At 40.3% G+C, this 10,509-nt stretch overlaps 1 protein-coding gene across 1 annotated transcript in view; it reads left to right on the top strand.

Annotated features, from left to right (window-relative positions):
• The first annotated feature begins 1,890 nt into the window (after positions 1-1,890).
• chrm3a (cholinergic receptor, muscarinic 3a) overlaps positions 1,891-10,509 on the top strand; it is a 96,812-nt gene continuing 88,193 nt past the window's right edge. The window contains exon 1 of the mRNA XM_083774612.1: positions 1,891-2,021. The gene's annotated coding sequence lies outside the window, so the exon portion shown is untranslated. The remainder of the gene's footprint in view (positions 2,022-10,509) is intronic.

The raw sequence follows: 10,509 nt of genomic DNA, 5'->3' as shown, positions 1-10,509 counted from the left end.
CCCCACCACTGGCCCTAATTGGCTTACACATTCCTCCAAGGATTACCATTCACTTCTTATTTGTGTTTGTAATAAATTGATTCAAACATTTGCTTTGGCTGCCTGAATTGCTCAGACTAATGTCAAAACATAATTAAGTTCTGTGTTCCGACTTTGTTCTTTTACAGTAGCCTATAATGTTTATTTATATAATAAGTTATACAATTCCGTGAATTTCTACTTTATGAAAAAATAAAGAATTAAAATAATAATGGAATTTTGGTTTTCACATACAGTAGTAGTTTGGTAAATGTATGGTCATTGACAAACTTTATCTGTATAATAGTGTGACTGTCCACTGTACAGAATCATCCACATGCATAAACACCCTAGTCAAAAGAAATCCTAAAATTTGGGGGGAAATCCTATTATCTATTACCTATATCTAATAGGATTTGTTCCAAAATTTTAGGATTTTCTTTGACTAGGGTGTTTATGCATATCAGAATCCTTTAGGATTTTTTGGCCAGCACACAGATTAAAAACCACAGAGGAATGATATATATTATAATCATAATGGTGATAATAATAATCATACTTTTAATGTGACTTTATTCTCATGATCTCTATTTTTTACCAATTCTCATCACTCTTTAATAATTATTTTGTTGCTATAATGTGTTTGTTTTGCACAAGAAGGTTCACAGTGTAAAGCACTTGCCTTGGTGAAATGTGCTGTCCAATAGGTATATGATCAGGAGGAACCATGCCTGATACAATTCTTACTATAGGCCCTACCTGACATCCCTCACGCCTCATCTGCCCTTGTCCATCACCCCTTCATCCTCTCTCACACAGCCGTTCATCCCCTCAATCCTCTTCCCTTCATTCAATTAATCACATAAACTTTTCATTTTATAATACGGTAAATAAGTAGGCCTATAACTAATTACAAAACAAACTTTCCTTGTCTGGAGACAGAATCACAACATTAAATTGAGAACCCAAGCAATCTAAAAATCAAGTTTTTAGATTGGATTTCCATGGAACTTGTTCATTCATACTATGAATGAAACAATGAACCCTCCTCATTTTGGTCACCCCATGGCCAACAAACCGAGTCAGTCAGTCAGTCAGTCGGTCAGTCGGACAGACAGACAGACAGACAGACAGACAGACAGACAGACAGACAGACAGACAGAAACTTTAACTTATTTGTTCATGTTCAACAGCAATACTAGCTACAAATTTAGAAATAAGCAACAATTTTGCTGTCATTCTACTGTAGCTACTGTAGTCTACGATAATCTTGGCTCTCTCATGTCCAGATACCACTTTTTGCATTTATTTTACATTAGCCTTTTTGAAATAAAACATTCAATATTGGCTTTTATGAAATTGCGAGACAATTTAGTGGTAGCCTACTCTAAAATCTCATGATGAAAAAACTTGAGTGATGGGAGCAGCAAAGAAAGTGCGCAACACACGTGGGCGTGGGAGTTGATCATTTCTGACAATCAGTTGCAGCTGCGTTAATTTGAATTCTTCTTGTGACTCCCCGAGTCCCCGACTGCGACACTGCGTAGTATAGAGGCGTACACTGGACCGTATAGCCAGGCAGATATGTCTCAACTCAAGAATCAAGAACCACAACTATTACGACGGCGACATAATGAATGAATGAACGAACGTCTCCACATTTTCATACAGCGGGTGTGCCACCTGCCGGTGCGTCACTGGCCCTGTAGCCAATCGCGCCGTTGCACCCTGAAACGCTTCTTGTGCGCTCTCTTGGAGATCCCACTGTTCTGGAGAACACCGGTCACCACAGCTGTTAGGGGCGCGCACCGGCGAACAGACCACGGATGCAGGTAGAGCGTGATACTGATAAAGGCTGCCCAACGCCTGGATTCAACCACGAATTAGTTTGGACTGAGCTATATTGCCACCCCTGTCATGGATCTGTGACAAATTGGAGTGGACTTTCTCCGTCTTTTACCGTCTCCCTGAGTCCCTATATGCTCGTTCTGATCCATCATGAGGTAAGTAAAAGAGCCATTTGTGTGCGATAAGAGAATGACTTATTTGTTTTGTTTCATAAAAGTTGTTTATTTATTTTTTGCTGGCGCTTTATTTTGTAACGTCTCTAGATATAATTTATGAAATGTGAATATATCGTGCATATATGCACCCATTACAGTAGGCCTATAGTTAAATAGCGTTTTCAGGATAGAACCTCGCCAACTCATACGATGTGACCAAAGCGCATGCAAGTTCATATCGTGTTTAAAGCTCTGGGAATTTTGGGAAACAAGTGCTGCAGGGTCTAATTGCTTTTGGTCAGCATCCTGTGCACGCAAAAGAGTTGTTCCCCTCATATAACACTGTTTTGTTGTAGCCGCTACGCAGCCAGCTCTGAAGCCCAAGGGCAGTTAAAAAGTTGAATAACTGTACTGACCTCAAAGACAGCTGCTATGTGATACCTTTTATAGTATTTTCGTAATAGGGTATCATATGGATAACCGTTGCTGCAGGGAGTAAGACAAATCATTGTGTCCTTACATGTCAAGTGGTAGGGTTTCATGTATTGGGGTTACCTGCTTATTTTCAATATCCAAAAATGGCAAAGCAAAGAATTGTTCCCTCTCAGTGACCTGGGGCATTTTAACTTTGTGAAGGATAATGAGTATGAACAGAGGCAATGACATCTGTGCCAGGGAACAAATATTTTCCTTTAATATGTCCCATGGGGCTGCAATTATTTATTACAGAATCTATTGAGTTAGCATGAGGGTTGCAGCAGTGGCCTTACGTCAACCTGGAACTATACAGACAAACTCACTTAAGTTTATGTTTGGTATTGTAAAAATTCTGAACATATCAACATATTTTTTATTATTAATGTGTACAGTATATGTCATCATTCAATACAGCCATTACCCATTGGTTATATGTACTACTGCACACTCCTTCCTGTGAAGTTCATACTCCTGCCGTTCTGTAAAATCCTGAAAGTCAATTCAACTGACTGAGTGAAATGTGTGTGCTCTTCTGTTAGTGTTAGAAGGGTGAGGCTAGGAGGGAGAAGATGGAATATAGAGAGAATTATGGGGGACGGAGAGGAAGAGCGACACAATGGTGGGGAGCGAGCAGCAGCCTCTGTGGATTGATGTATTGCGTGTGCTGCTGTCAGTATTAGTGAACTAATGCATCTTGGTGTTTCCCTCCAGTGATGGATGGTTTTGTGTGCAGGATGCCACTGGCGTATTGATCATTGTTATGATTTTCTCACATGGGCCCTGGGCAAAGGATTGCCTATATACGGTAGCGCCTATGCTGGGCCATAGCTGATTAAGGTGAAATGTAAGTGATTCCAACTGGGATGGGAATTGGGAATACCTACAGTACTGCCATGTCCTTTGATCCACCTGATGCCCTGAATCGATGCTGCCTTGCCGGGAGGCAACTTGTTCTGCCTCATGACCATTGTAAATTAATCAATGCGGTCTCGCAACAACGCCTCCCCCTGCGCATTTAAAATGATTAGGTATGTTGTATGCACTCAACGCAAATGTGTAGGCCTATTGTCCAGTGTTCACACATGTAATTTGCAAAGAGATGCATTTGGTAAACTATGTCCTGTATATTTTACACACAGATATGAAAACAATTGCTCTTTTTTATTGTGTAAACTTTAATGTCTTCACCTGTGGAGGACACAGTACGTTAGCATTTGAACACATGTTGAAGAGAGGATCTTGTATTCAGTGGAAGAGGAAGATTGTTGAGGAATGTACGACTGTCTGCTTAACCTGTTCAACACAGGTGCCCATGTGTCACCTTGGGTTGTGGTATGTCTTACATTTGGTAGGCCCAGAAATGTAATATCCTTGACTGGTTGAAGCGAACTGTCGAACAAAGGTTGAAAGACCAGTTTTTGCAAAAGTGGCAAAGTGAACTCAATAGTATGACATCATGTGAATCTATGTTGAATAGAAACAAGAGTTCAAATTAGAAAAATACCTTCTATGTGAAAACCGTAAGTATAGACAGGCTATTTGCAACTTTAGGCTAAACAACACAAGAATCCCAAAGGTCATCAGTAGATATAAAGGACTGGAAAGAAGTCAGAGGATTTGTAATGTAATGAAGCCAGAATTTAAGATGAGTATCATGTTTTGTTGGAATGTAAGAATACTGGCATTATGAATTTCAGGCAAAAATACCTGTCAATTATTTGTTTTACCCACCCTTCTATGTTTAAATTAATTGCATTACTAAAATCTGAAAAACAAAAAGTAATCTATAAATTGGGTGCTTTTCTGAAAAATGTTCTTCCACTGTACAAATAGGGAAAGCCTTCCGATAATATGTCTATGTACATCGTGTAATCTGTAATGTATTGTATACTTTTAATTGTATACTTTTATGAATCTGTGCTCCAAACCATGTGATCATGGTCGTGAGTTAAATACATGATGATGATGAGGAAAATTACTGATGCTTGATTACTACAGTGCATCGCTAGTGTAGTCTGGTACAATGGTTAATAGGTTTTTATCCTTATAATACATTTGTATGGAATTTGTATGAAGCCTTTGTACAACCTTATGCTTCGTAGTATGAATGAGTCCTGAGCAGGGATTGTCAATATGCTTGAAATCAATGTCACAATAATCATATATTATTTTATATCGATATCATGATTGGGCACAGTAAACGATCAAAAGTTTCATTGCATGTTCATTGCATGTTATGTTTTGTCAAACAAAACTGTTCTGGCAAATAACACCTTTTTATATGATTTGTGCTGTGTGTTAATTACTTTCGCAAGCAAAGCACGCAAGTACTGTGATCGGCTGGGTATGTATGTATGTCACTGTACATTTATCGGATCCAATTGACGGGTGAAATCGCGATGCATCGTTTGCGGAGTGCTTGCATCGGTAAAATCCTTGGTTGCACTGGTTTTTTCATGTACCCAGACAGCAGCAGAGAGCTTTAGGACTCAGAGCAGCAGTCGTACCAGCAGTGGTGAGCGCACCTCATGGCGCGCTCTGCTTGCGGACAAGTAGGCCATACATGCCATGGCCTACTTGTGTGCAAGGCTCAATTTGGCATCTCGACAGACTTTCTAGTTTGGGTTGTAATAACATGAAATAACAACATTACCGTAGACAATTTGACATTCCCTCATGATAGGATTCCACTGAAAGACAAATGTAGATTTATCTGCCAGGCCATTGATTGATTGATTGATTGAATACTTTATTAGTCAGAGATGTAAACGGCACAAGGTACAGTTAGACAAGGATAACACAAAGTTATAAGTTAACACAAGGTAAAAGGATAACACAAAGTCTTGGGGACTTGTTTCCATGCTTACCATGCTGGTTTGTAGGCTGAACAGACAGGTCATAGCATACACAGGTGCCGTCAAGCTACTTTTAGAGCAGGCAGACGGTGATGGCTGTTTAACAGGAGTCAGCTGGACAAACAGACTGGCTAACTCCCCCATTGGGCTTCATTAGTGCTCGTCTTGATGTTAAAGCTGGTTTAATCCACTTTCATAGCCGCCCAGAACACAGCAGAGCCAAACAGCGCTCCTAGCATGCCTATCTTTAGAGAGCACGCGGGCGCAGGCTTTTCTGCCGCGGTCCAATGTGTAAAACTATCATTCACATGGGGTGGGATGGATGTTTCCTCTTTTTTTAATACATATAAAATATAGCGAGGTGCTCGGGTGGTACCAATGGTACCTGCCCACCAACACAGAATCTAGGGGTTTGATTTCACCGCAGTGCATCCGGCGTTGTCGAGCGTCTACGCGGTATCTATACACACACAATTGGTGTGGAGTAACTTCATTGGCCAACGTGTATTTTGTGTGTGTGTGTGTGTGTGTGTGTGTGTGTGTGTGTGTGTGTGTGTGTGTGTGTGTGTGTGTGTGTGTGTGTGTGTGTGTGTGTGTGAGAAATTGGTGCGATACTAAATAAAACGTGCCGTGCCTACAGTAGATTTCAAGAAGCCGTTCACTCTGTTTGAAAAAGTGTGATCAAATAGAAAGGCTGCTGATCAATCACCAATTCATAAATGCTGGACACACCCTTGATTTACAATAAGCTATAAAAAATGAAAAGAAATCAATGGTACTGACAGTATAACCACCCCCCAGTTAGGCTGTGATTAAAGTATGAGGTGACTGAGTCGCCTCCTTGTCTCCATCTCTGTCTCTCCTCTCTGGTCAGCTGCACTATAAAAGCCTCAACGTTAACTCGGAGAGAGTGTATAGGTGAACCCAAAACCACCATGCAGGTCCATTTTTACACTCTCAGAATGAAATGAACACTGAGGTTTTTACTGTGTACTGTACTGTTGCAGTACCATGTTCACACGGTGGCCTGCTTAGCTTCAGAGACACCAACAGACTCGAGTGGCCTAATAAGACATATTGCCTTGTTACTGTATACTGTTCCATGGAACAGTCATCATAGTGGTACAGTATTGACCTAATTCATACTCTGCCGTACGATGGTGTCGCACGGTGGAAATAACCAATCTACAAGTTTGCAGCACGTTTCTTTTTCATCCTTGTTTTACCATTTTCAATAGTGACAGAGGTGAGAGATAGAAAGAGACAGGCAAGGGTATGCAATGAAGCGCCCTCTCTATTATTTACCCATGCCAACTTAGAGCAGTGGATGCTATAAATTAACAGTGCCCATGGGGATTAGGGCTTTATTCCCTCATGGCCTATCTACACATTAAGCATGGCGCTATTCTCACTATTTTCACACATTATTGAATATTTATTATGAGAGAGAAATAAAAAGCCATATATAATTACATTCCCAAAATAGGGACACCAGGTTTATACTGATTCAATGACTTTAAGTGCAAGTCTGCTATTTTTGGCCTCCTGGACAAAAGATGTATTTGTCAGATTAATTTAAAATGAAAAAGCATGAATGGGGCTGAATATAATATATATATATATACTGTATATATACATATATATACATATATATATACATTCGAACACGTGTGTTAACACACACATGTTCTCGTTAACACACACAGTGTGTGTGTGTGTGTGTGTGTGTGTGTGTGTGTGTGTGTCATAATTCATTGACCTTTACCTTACCCAGGCTTAACTGAAACTGTTCCCAGGGGTGGCAATACGGTGCTCACTGGAGGGCTGTTAACATCGCGCTCTGTGTTTGCCTTCGGATATTGTGTATGTTCAGCACGCAGCGATTCACACACACGAATCAAGATAATGGAATGGTGGAGCCAGTTCAAAGGTCAGGCACACATTGCTGGAACAGGGCATGGTGGAGTCTGTATGGAGGCTGAGTAGATGTCAGTGATGTTATGTACAGTATGTACATGAGAGAGGGTTTGTTTCGGTCTACATAACTCTCCGGGCGGCATTGTGTCTTTGGCTCTGACAACCACCGTGACTGTAAATGTTGTAATAGGAAACAGTCCACATGGTGTTGACATTCACAGTGGTATTTACAGATATGCTTGAATATGTCTATTGAGCTACCTACTCTGTGTCTGCATTGTAGCCAGGCTTTGTCTAACTTTTTCTAATTATGTCTGTCTGTCTGTCTGTCTGTCTGTCCGTCTATATCTCTCTTCCATTCTTACTTCCATTCTTTTCTTCCCTTTGTATCACTCTCTACCTCTCTCACCCACCTCTTGAGTTCCTGAGTCATTCTATCTATTTTGCCTTGCCTCCTTTGTCATCCACTCAGCCCATTTTTCCTCTCCTCTCCAATCCTCTTCTCTCCTCTCCTCTCCTCTTCCCTTTCCAGGGAAGTTAAGTTAAGTTAAGGTCTCCTCTCTGTCTGTTCTGTGTAAATAAATCAATAAGAACTGGCTGTCCATCATTCTCTGAAGAGTTGGAGAGGAATGGGGCCGAAGTAAAAAGAGATTATGAGGGAGGGAGAGAGACAATGATAAGGAGAGGAAGTCACAGGAATGGAGAGACATTATAGAAATTAAATGTATAAAAATATAGCTTCAGGGTGCTCAATGCTATACTTTTATATCGGGAGAGAGAAAGATAAGACTTGAAGAAAATAAAAAGGCGCTCCAGCTCCTGAGCACAACTGTGGAGTGATGCAGTGCAGGGGTAGGAGGTTATAGGAGGATAGGCGGCAATATATGTACTCTGAGAGTACAATTGTAACCAAATGGACCCATAAGGGTACACTCTCTGTCTCAGAGTAAAATAAAATGACCGAGAGAGAGAGAGATGGTGATAATAAATTAATGGAAGCTTCATAGACAGAGCCCAAACTCTAATTGCTCAATGATTTTCAACTCTTCCACTGATGGCTTGTTTATTATTCTCAGAGTCTGAGTGGATGTACAGCACAAAATATTGATTTAGCCAAAGATGGCTTTGTAATTGGAGGCCTGGGTTTTTTCACCCATCAAAAGACAGGCCTTAAAGTTTGCCTCAGACTAGTAAACGAGTTGGGACCATTGTGATCCTAATTTTGAGTAGTTCTCCTCACTCACTGGGACTTTTCGAGTGTGTCAAGTGTCAAGTGTGTTGTGAAAAATTTATGTGGCAGCAGTTAACCCTTTGTTCACAGCCTTCACCTTGACAGTCGTTCTCAGTGGATTAATAGTCAACACAATGATATTTGCTACAGACATGTTAGAACGAAGAACAAAATAAGTGAAAGAAAGAAAGATGCTACATGTCTGAGATCAGTTGATCACATGAACCCTAGCATCCCTATTATGGGCATGTCATAATAGGGAAACTTTGGCAGAAAGAGCCTTTTATCATGCTCATGAAGTGCTCTGTGCTCAAAGTGCAATTAAAAAGCAAACGTTTCGGTCCTAAGACATTCGTCTGTGCTATATGACTTTCACAGACCAAGAACTTGCTCTTAAAGAGCTCCAAAACAATACAGCTCAGGTGCTGAGAATTGCTAATTACTAATTGATGACATCACCAGATGGTGGGGCGTTCCCTTATGTTTTTGAGACCACCGCTACCGTAGTCAAGTAAAAAAAAAAAGGGGGAAAAAAGGACGAAGAAAGTCAGTTTTCTCAGTGCTTCCATGTCATAATAGGCAAATACTTCAGAGAAAACTAGAAAAAAGTTCCCCTCGGGGCACAGGTCAGGCACCAGGACAGGAGTGTTTTTTTTTTAAATGTCAAGTGGCATTTCTTCCTCAGCCTACTGGGAATGCGTGCACAGTTTCACCGCAATCGGATGCTGCGTTCATGATTTGGAGCATATTGTACATATTGGGCAGTTCCTGAAAACTTTGGAAGCCAATCTTAGCCAATCAGGATGGAATATGAGAAATCAAACAGACCGTCTTGATCACAGATACATGTGTACCGATTTGCTTGAAATTTGGATAAAATCCGAAGGAGTATATAAAAGAATGTTTTACATAAATCATAAGGCCTCTATGGAGTGTGCATACAAAGTTTTACACAGATTGGTGCAGTTATTATAGGTAAAACATGAATAGGGCAGTTATAGCGCCACCATGAGGCTGATGAAAATTTTCAATTGGAATTTCATCCTAAGTGAATGCCAAATTTCTAGGAAATCACACGATGTGTTCATGATTTGTGACATTTTGTTCAAAACGGAGCAAAACAAAATGGCTTATTTGAAGTCACTCCAAAGGACTTACAATAAGCAAAGTAAACATATACATCAAATGCAGAGAGACAGTATTTAGTGCGTCAGTATACTAGGATCACAGGTAAAACATCAGTCTAAACAATATACTATCATAAACTTAATCTGTATATTGATACTATAGAAACTAGGATACCAGTACAGTTGAATTAAGTGTTGCTGCCTGACTTCTGTCACAAGTAATCAACTGATTATTTCGTTTCTTACCGCCTGCTGCCTTTTATAACACAGTTTATCAAGCATGCTTCCTGTGTGTCGAGTAAGTTCAAGTAGTATATTTAAATGTGTAGTCTAACTAAATTAGGAGTGAGGGGTGATATTTTGTCAAAAAAGAGCAAAGGACTGATTTGTTTTACCCTCAATCTGCTTATACATTTCTGTCCTGTTGCCACAGGATTTATACTGCATAAATGAATAAATGCAATATCTCTGTCATAACGACATATGTACGCTATCTCCTCTGCCCATAATGCATTTTGAGCATAATGCCATTCTGTTTGTCCTCAGTGACCTCCATCTCTGATAAAGGGTTATAGAGTCTGACCGGATGCCGGAGTCAGTCCTGTGTTGAATGTCACGCGACAAACATGGTTTGTAGAATCGGAAGGTCTGCTGTAAATTTTCAATAGATCTCTTCTCTTGGTTTGAATCATATTAGCCTAATCCAACCCCAGAAATTGTTCTATTCTTAAACATACTTGAAGGCTATGCCAAATATCACTCTTAAGAATTTCATGTCGATCACATTTTCATCACCTGTCAGTGCCCACTTGCCATATAGCCTTTCCCCACACCTCAGTCACAGTCAATTTGTCCGACTGTCCAAAGTAGACTCAGGCCAG

Source organism: Protomyctophum parallelum (genome assembly GCF_964188405.1).
Source record: "Protomyctophum parallelum genome assembly, chromosome: 10".
Classification (NCBI taxonomy): domain Eukaryota; kingdom Metazoa; phylum Chordata; class Actinopteri; order Myctophiformes; family Myctophidae; genus Protomyctophum; species Protomyctophum parallelum.
The sequence above is the reverse complement of the archived record's forward strand: the minus strand, read 5'-3'. Positions and strand labels throughout refer to the sequence as shown.